Source organism: Rattus norvegicus, chromosome 6 (genome assembly GCF_021556685.1).
Source record: "Rattus norvegicus strain SHRSP/BbbUtx chromosome 6, alternate assembly SHRSP_T2T, whole genome shotgun sequence".
In the NCBI taxonomy this organism is placed as follows: Eukaryota; Metazoa; Chordata; class Mammalia; order Rodentia; family Muridae; genus Rattus; species Rattus norvegicus.
Genome location: NC_141539.1, coordinates 96,361,200 through 96,370,003, shown reverse-complemented (window position 1 = coordinate 96,370,003; position 8,804 = coordinate 96,361,200). Strand labels below are relative to the sequence as shown.

At 43.7% G+C, this 8,804-nt stretch overlaps 1 long non-coding RNA gene across 1 annotated transcript in view; it reads right to left on the bottom strand.

The window, feature by feature from the left end:
- Nucleotides 1-2,973: 2,973 nt before the first annotated feature.
- LOC102553798 (uncharacterized) overlaps nt 2,974-8,804 on the bottom strand; it is a 54,583-nt gene continuing 48,752 nt past the window's right edge. The window contains exons 4-7 of the long non-coding RNA XR_015623110.1: nt 6,855-7,007; nt 4,553-4,669; nt 3,786-3,934; nt 2,974-3,385 (exon numbers count right to left, since the gene is read on the bottom strand). This is a non-coding gene — a long non-coding RNA (uncharacterized LOC102553798). The remainder of the gene's footprint in view (nt 3,386-3,785; nt 3,935-4,552; nt 4,670-6,854; nt 7,008-8,804) is intronic.

The window sequence follows — 8,804 nt, the reverse complement described above, 5'->3', positions numbered from 1 at the left end:
AGAGCCTCATTTGTTCCCCCCAGATGTTTTATGAATTAAGCAAATGCCATTATTGTCCTCCTGCCTGAGAAGCCCAGTGACTCCCCAACAGAGACAGAAAAACCCCCATCACATTAATGCTAACTTCAGTCCTAATGCTGGTTACTTTCCAGTAGCTCTTAAGCACAAAGGCCCCTTCCCCTTTCTGTTTCACTGGAAGGAGGTGAAGATCAGAGCCTAGCCTAGCTACTCGGCAGGATCCAGTGTGCGTTTCATGCGTGCCACCGCACAGGAGATCGTCACTGGTGAGAACAGGGGGCTTTTGATTGCAGACTGAGAAAGCCCATGCTTTTCAAAGCTGTGCTGCACTGTGGTGCTTGGCCGTTCCAGGGGTCTGGGGTACCATCACTGCTCCCAACCCGGTGAGGGACCTTCTTGAGGATCTTGTCTCTCTTCCTGACTGCTCGTTTTCCTGTAGTGCTTCCCAAGGCAGACTGCAGAGTTCCTGTTTCTAAATATTGACACTGAGGAATCCATATACATAACGCCCAAGTCTTTAAACCCAAAGAAGAATAACGACTTTTCTAAAGATTTAAATAAAACTATGATTTTTTTTTTAAAAGAGAAAGGTAATTGCTGCTGAGGATATGTACACGAGGTTCCAAGCCTTTGCTTGAGTGCTTTCTACACCCAGGCGGTACCTGCAAAGCAGCACAGGAGATGGTCTGGCCCATCCAGGGTGCCTGTCACATAACCACTAACCCCAGCAGGTCATCCATCACATACACGCATGGAGCAGCGACATCTGGGGAGCTGACCGCCTAGGGCAAAATGCATGGAAGTCCACATAAGGATTCCTTTTTAGCGCTCAAACATAAAAAAAAATCACACAGCCAAGAGCTATAACTAGCTATTTAAAACAACTGGAAAATGCAGGTAAACTGAAAGAAAACAGACCATTCATAATCCCTTCCCACAGAAATAACACGTTAGTATAGATTTCTTCAGAAATTTTCCTTTTTGTTTTTTAAAGGCCACATTGTATGGTATACCTCCTGTTTTTATAAATCTAATACATTATGAGCATTCTTTCCACATCAATAATGTTTAGTCCATGGTATTATTTTATTAGTACCAATACTTCCCACAGACATTTTATAATCCATAATCCAGTTGATTTTACCAGATTCTCAATTGTTGAGTCCTTAGAAGCTCACACAAACAGGATTTCGTAGGTGATCCTCTATATAAATCTCCACTTGCTCATGTTTTACTTACAGCAATTATTCTGTATTAAGACATTAATGTTCTAATGGTTGGGGTGTAGACGAGTAGCAGAGCAATTGTATACTGTCTGTGGGGCCCGAAGTTCAGTTCCCAGCACTGACAAGAGATATATAGTTTCAAAGTGTTTAATACATATTGTCAAAATGCCCCCAGCCCCCGGGATTTTAATCAATTTACCTACCTATAGTTCAGTGTGATGGTCCGTATATATGCTCTGCCCAGGGGGTGTCACTATTAGAAGGTGTGGCCCCTCTGAAGTAGGTGTGTCACTGGATGTGAGCTTTAAGACCCTCATCCTAGCTGCCTGGAAGCTAGTATTCTGCTAGCAGACTTCAGATGAAGATGTAGAACTCTCAGCTCCTCCTGCACCATGCCTGCCTGGATGCTGCCATGCTCCTGCCTTGATGATAATGGACTGACTCTCTGAGCCTGTAAACCAGCCCAATTAAATATCATCCTTTATAAGCATTGCCTTAGTCATGGTGTCTGTTCACAGGAGTAAAACCCTAACTAAGACATTCAGAATGAGGGTTTCTATTGTTTTGTTTAGTTTTTAAACTTAGTTCTTAGAGGATTCTTTATGATGTGTTTTAATCATACTCATCTCTCCACCACCTCCCCCAAAATTATTGATCCCTTCCCTATCCACCTAACTTTGTGTCTTTTTGATGTATTAAGAAACAACAGTTTCTTAAATATGCCTATTGAGTCTAAGTTATGCTGCCCATGCATTCTTGAATGTGTGGCCATCCATTGGAGCATGGTCAACCTCCCAGAGGCTACACTCTTAAAGAAATCTAACTCCCCCTCTCCAGGCAGCTAACAATTGACAGCAGTTCCTCAGCTAAGGTTAGGAATTCATGCCCACCTCCCCTCTCCACAATGAGATTTGGTTTGGATTGAACGTCACAGGTCGTGTACTTGCTGTCACGACTGCTGTGAGTTCCCATGTGCAACTGCCCTGTTGTGTCCCTAGGATAATTTCTTTGTAACCATCCTCCACTCAGCTCTTAGACACTTCCCACTTCCTCAATGATCCCGAACCTTGGAAGGAAGAGGTGTTGTAAGAGCCTGTACTTACTTACCAGGCGAAGGTCACCTGATGTGGTTGGTCAAGGAATTAAGCCAAGCTCAGGTTGGAGAGGTCACAGCAAGACTGAGGGTGTGACAATGTTATTGATTTGTTATACCCTTATCAGAAACAGAATATGGTGCTGATTGTCAGGATCAATACAATTGTAGTTGCCGGGATACAATGACAATTGCAAGCTATGCAGGGTGCACAAGATCAATGTCTAAGACCAAGTGTCGTGTGAGCCTTCCATGCTTCCTTGTCTTCAAAGAGAACATACAGAGGAACACAAAGTGGCCTGAGGGAGTGGCTTGGTTTCTCAGGAACTGAAAGGCACAGTGGCCCAGGAGCCATGGACTAATCTGAAAACCCTATGAGGCATGCCTTTCCTCAGAGCATGACCTCGAGGGCAAGCCAACTTCATGATTCCCCACAGGGTGTGATACAGATGTTCTATTTATGACTGAGCATCCCACATTTGGATTCTTTGGCAAAATCAAAATCCTGTTTATCCCAGAGTCAATCTAATGGTCTTCAATAGCCTGAGTCATACATTGCTTTTCTCTGTTAACTTCAGAAACCACAAGTATAGACTCAGAAGAAAAAAAAAAAGAACAAAAGAAAAGAAAAAGGATGGTGATATGTTCTCCCATTTACTAAAGAAATAGATGTTGGACCATGGAGACAACCCTCCAGGCACTGCCATCTCCTAATATAGTCATATAACAGGCTCAGGAGGGCGAACCCAACTACCATCATTCATTCCAGAACGGTGGGCATATTGGTAACTTTCCTCATCGATGTGATCAGATATGTGTAATAAAGCAATATCATGAAAGACCAGTTCCAGGACACAGGCTATGATCCAGGGAAAGCAAGGAGGTAGGATGGAGAGATGGCTGGCCATGTCGTGTCCATAGAACCAGAGACTGATGAAGACTCATCTCACCTCATCCTCTTCACTGAGTGCGGGATTCAGCCCACGGAATGGTGCCAAGTCCAGTCAGTACAGGTCTTCTCGTCTCAGTTAACCCAGTATAGAGTCTCCTGCACAGACATGCATGGAAGTTTATTTCCTAGGTGATTCTAGGTCCTATCAAGTTGACAACATTAAATGTCACAGTGGGGCATTGTGGGTTATCATGAGTTAGGGTTAGAGATATGTCATTTTCATAGCTAACATGGACCAGCAGAAACTGTTCATGCCATGTCTGTTCATGCCATCCCTCATATCTAATACTTAGTCAACTTCTTCTGATAAAGTCTCCCCTCCCCCCAGCTGAGAGCCTCTGGGGAACTACCCCTCAGGGGTGTTGCCAGTCTCACAGACTTATCTACACTTCTGACCACTTACACTATTTCTTTTCTGGTCAAGTAAACTTGACTGTTAGGGATCTCAATGTTTGCATAAAATTTTTAAGGGATTTCAAGGAAATGTAGAACTCACAGTGGCATGTTCAGGCCTACTCCTCCAGTCACCAGGGGAGAAAAAAGTGTCTCCCGCAAGTGGGGTCCAGCAGAGGGAAAGAGAGAAGAAAAGATGGATTGGCTGAGAAAGGCAGGAGACACTCCTGTGTGTATCGCATTTGATGACAGCTTTGGTGAGTGTTAAGGAATCATGGAAGGCCTTGAAGGAAGGAAGTATTGTGAGCTTCTTTATTATGAGAAAGACCACTCTGGCATCTCTAACAATAATAACAGAAGGGAGAAAACAGATGCAGAAAGACCAGGAGAGGCTACTTGCATAGCCTGAGGCCAAGAGCATTAAGCCCCTCCCTCGGTAAGTTCCAAACCGCTCTTCTCATCTGTTATTTCATATTTTGTTCACCGCCTGGCTCCCTCACCAAACAATGAGCCCATGAAAAAAAACAAACCAGGACTGGTTTTCACGGATACATCCCGCCATTAATACCTTCCATAAACAAGTGGAAACGGGTGGAATCCACACAGGATTATTTAAGTATGAATGGCATCCTTTTCTTCTGGAAGAGGCTAAAACATGCGCAGACAGTGACAGCCTTCATATGCATAGGTTCCGCAGCTGTGGATTCAACCAAGCTCGCATCAAAGACATTTGGAAACTGTCGTCTACACAAATGTATCATGTTCCTTTTCTTATCCTTATTCCCTAAACAATAAAGCACAGCAACTATTTACATAGTGTTGGTATTGTCTGAGGTGTCCAACAGGAATCTATAGAAGATTTAAGGATACAGAAAGAGGAGTGCAGGTTATAGGCAATCACTGCCCCATGCCTTTTCACATAAGGGACTTGAGCATCTATTGACTTGGATATCCCTGAAGGTCCTGGGTCCAATCTTCCCATGGATACTGAGAAACAAATCAGGTAGGTCAAGACAGGAAGATAGAAACGTCTACATTAATGATCTGAAGTTGTTTAATCCCTGGAGTTTATGTTATGAAGCTACCCTCCTTGTATCTATTTTTATTTTATTAGTTCTGCTCAATGTTTTTTAAATGACCACCCTCTTTACAGATGAGGCACTGAGATGCTCGGCGAGATTAAGTGTCTTACCAGCATCACACAGTCAGGAAAGAAGACTTGAGCTGGACCTAGCCAAACTGAGCATGACTTTCTGTCAGTTCTTAGATGGGACAGGGCAACTAGAAAGCTCTGTGGGCCTCAGGATACCAGCTCAGTTCCTAAACTGAAGATAAGCATCCAAACATTTGAGAAAAAGGCAGGACACTTCAACATCCAGTATGAGCAGAATCTAGTGTCAAAAATCCCTTCCCATACTGGATGAAAGTAAGTAAATGAATTTAACTTAGATATACACAACATGGAGAGAAAGGAAAAATACCATCCAGGCCTCATGGCACACATTTGTAATCCCTGAATTTGGGAGCTGCTGGGGCAGAGGAATTTCAAGTCAGAGGCCAGCCTGGGATACATAATAAGATCCTCCTCCTGCTGCTGCTGTTTTAAAAACTACCCAGAAAAGCCAATAGAAAAATACTGCACAAGACTTGAGTTTTCAAAGGCACCCTTGGAAAAGCCAACTTCTTGCTCTTGAGTTTCTAGACCCTTCTATGACCTTAAACGAACACTCAGATCTATTCCCCATCTCACCAAGAAACTCATCAAGTTAATGATCATGAGTTGACTGAAAAATAAATCTTGACCCAGGACAAAAGCACATCTTTTATGGTCGAATTTTGTTTTCTTCACTTCAAATCTGTGGGTAGACTTTTAAATAAACTGTTTTTCTCCACTGGGTTATGGAGCTCACATTTTCACTACTTGGAAAAATTTATGGCTTCACAGTGTTTGGCCTTCTTGGAATCTAGCTGTCATTAATTCCTCCCCACACAGGGGTTATAACTTGTTGCCTACCTCAAGGCAAAGATCTGAAGCTTGATTCTGGCTCCCCAGATCTCTGCAAGTGAGAGTTTCTGAGGAGCTGGAGAACTGGTTCCTGATCACGTTTCTTTAAATTTAAAATCATCAGGCTTGTGTGGAAGGAGACTAGAAGCTAAAAATATAATCCAGTTGGGTGAGGTCTGGAATACAAAACCCAGGGTGGACAGCAATGCCCAACCCAGCCAGGAGGATTCTGGCATTCAAGTTTCCCTTCTCAGAAGCATACAAGATACAGTTGTGCTCTGAACACTCACTGCAAGCCAAGAAAACACGGGAAACTGGAAACTTGCTGTCTTCTCAATGGCTCTGATTGAAACCAGATAGGGCTAGTCCTTTCTCTAAAGTCAGCGAGAGTCCCTTATCCTTAGAATGAAATGTATGTTTCTTGGATTTGGGAAATGTCACTCACAATCTGCTGCATTTTGACTACATGACCAGGTGCATATGGCACACACACACCACACATATGCACACCACATGCATGTACACACGAACGCAGGCACAAACCCTTCTCTCCTTCTCATGCTCTGTCTCTGCCAAGCTGCCTTCTAGGTCCTATTCCCTTTTGCAGCAATATGACCTCCAGCAACAAACAAGGGTCATTTCCTCAGAGAGCCAGGCTTTGATGATGCTGGGCCATTTAGGTTGGAGCTGTGATCTGACTCCTTCAAAAGCCATGTGGTTCTGAGAGAAAAGCAAGGAGTGGGAGCAGACCCACCAAGATCACAGGATCTGTGACTAACCGAAGCTGCTAGTGGAGAGGACATGAAGGCAACACTGGCTTTTTTTTTTTAAACACCAGTTGAACACAGGAACGCCCAGAGGCAAAAGCAACTCGACTTATAATAAATTAATACAACTGCCTATTGGTCCTGGGTCTGTTGTCAACACAGCAGACTGAACACAGCTCCACTTGCAGAAAATCAGCAGATGCAAGCCTCCGGATTTTACACTTAGGCATGTGCCCAGCCAGATTCCTGGGACCAGACACTATGAATTATTGGGATCTCACTATCAGTGGTGTGTTTAATTGGGAACATAAGTCACCTTGCTTCATGAGAGAATTTTATGTATCCCACCCAAGAATGGGTTAGCTGGTATAATATTAGAATCATAACAAAAAGGCAGTACCATCTTCCTGAGACGAAACAAGAGCGCCTCCATATCTTCTCCTTCGATGTTGTCCTACGTATGAAAACATGAAATGTTCTTCTCCGTATATTAATATCCGCAGAAGTTACTTTCTTGACCCAGCCACCGTACACTGTGGCAGGAGATTGGAGGCTGGAGATGGAAGCCTCAAGATTAGCACAAGAGAAACCAATTGGCAGAGAAAGACTGGACAGCCGTTCCTCACCTGGGCTTCACATACAGAGCGAAATATTACATGAGAAAAGACTTTGAACCTCCAAATGGGAAGGGTAGCATTACCTGAAAGACCTGTGAAGGCCACGCCCTGAAGAGAGGCAGGGCTTTGGGAGCTTTTGCCCTGAGCGCAATAGTCAGCTTCTGAGTGCTCTCCCTGCCTTAAGAACTGTCTTGTTTCTAACTCTATGTCTCGTCCTGGGACACGGGAGCCTGGATTTGGGTGGCCTCAGATCCAGCACCTGGCCCTGAGCGTGGTTTGTTTTTGGTTTTTTGAGGGTGGGTTGTTTGGGTTTTTTGGAGGGGGAGATATTTGTTTGCTTGTTTGGTCTTTCCTTCATCTCTGTATCTCTTTTTCAGATATTCTCTTAGGCTAAAGCAACCTCCTGGACACCCTGGGATGTCACCCTGTCTTCCCTTCACGCCTATTTTAAAAGGCCTGGTTCTCTCTGTATCACCCTCTCCAGGCAGCTGTTTGGGGGATTTTGTTCTTAGTGTCCTCTCAAGCTCTAATAAAGTAGTCCTCCAGCTTCCTTCTCAGTCTGTTTTGTTTTATTAACAAGATTTAGAACCCAAAAGGGAACCTCAATCTCCCCATAGCACTGTTTTCACACAGTTGCCATACATTTGTGAACTTTTATTATAACATTTTTTGCTGAGTCACGCATTATAATTTCAAAATATTCTATGTTTAGCTTTAAAAATTCTTTTGAGGAGTATGAAAAGCAATAAAATGAAGAAAACTAAAAAAAAAAAAAAGTAAGTTGACTACAATCATCTCAAGTCAGAATGATTAGCACTACAAGTCTTTTATACTTTTTATACCCATGCTAGGCAAGGGCCCTACCACTGAGCAACATCCCTAGCCTTCCTAGCCCAGCTCTCTAATACTGAAGAACAGAAAACAGGCCACCAGACAATAATGACTTAGAACTGGGGATCTGTATGCTGTGTAAGTGTATTGCCTCTTCTAGAATGTACACTGCAGAGGAAGAGAAGAGAGGGGCTAGAGAGGTTGTTCATTGGTTAAGAAAACGTACTACTCTTCCAGAAGACCCAAGTTCAGTTCCCAGCACCACCACGTTAGTGGTTCTCAACCTTCTGGAACTCTAACTCCAGGGGGTCTAAGAAGTCTGGGCTCATGGGCACCTGCACTCAAGTGCACATATGTTCACAAACACACACACACACACACACACACACACACACACACACATACACACACACACAGAATTAAAAGTAATTTAAAGATTAAGTTTTTTGTTTGTTTTTAAGGAAAAGCAAGAACAGGAAATAGGTCTCCTGTTTGGTAAGGGCAGACAGTAAGGAAGTAATTTAGAGTTAATGAACTAATGTAAGACCCAATTCAACAGTGAAACAAACTTGGGGAGTGGGGGAGAGTGAAATAAGTCCATTGGGGACAAAGTTCCCAAATAGCCAGAGGGAAAGCAGGAACTTCAAAGTCAGCAGGAGAAATGAATAGGGTGTGAAAGTCAGATGAGCTGGGTCCTGCTTCCCCCCAGATTCCCCAAGAGATCTGGAGAGCATCCACAGTCAACAGCAGATGGGAACACTGAAGAGGGAGGCTGGGCAGGGCTGACAACTGAAGCAGAGTAATGAAGAAGGAAAGGAGCAAAGAAGGGTGGGGTGGTCCAGCCAGAGAAGCGAAGCAGAACATGCTAGCAGTTTGTCAATTTTATCTTCCTCTTGGGCCTC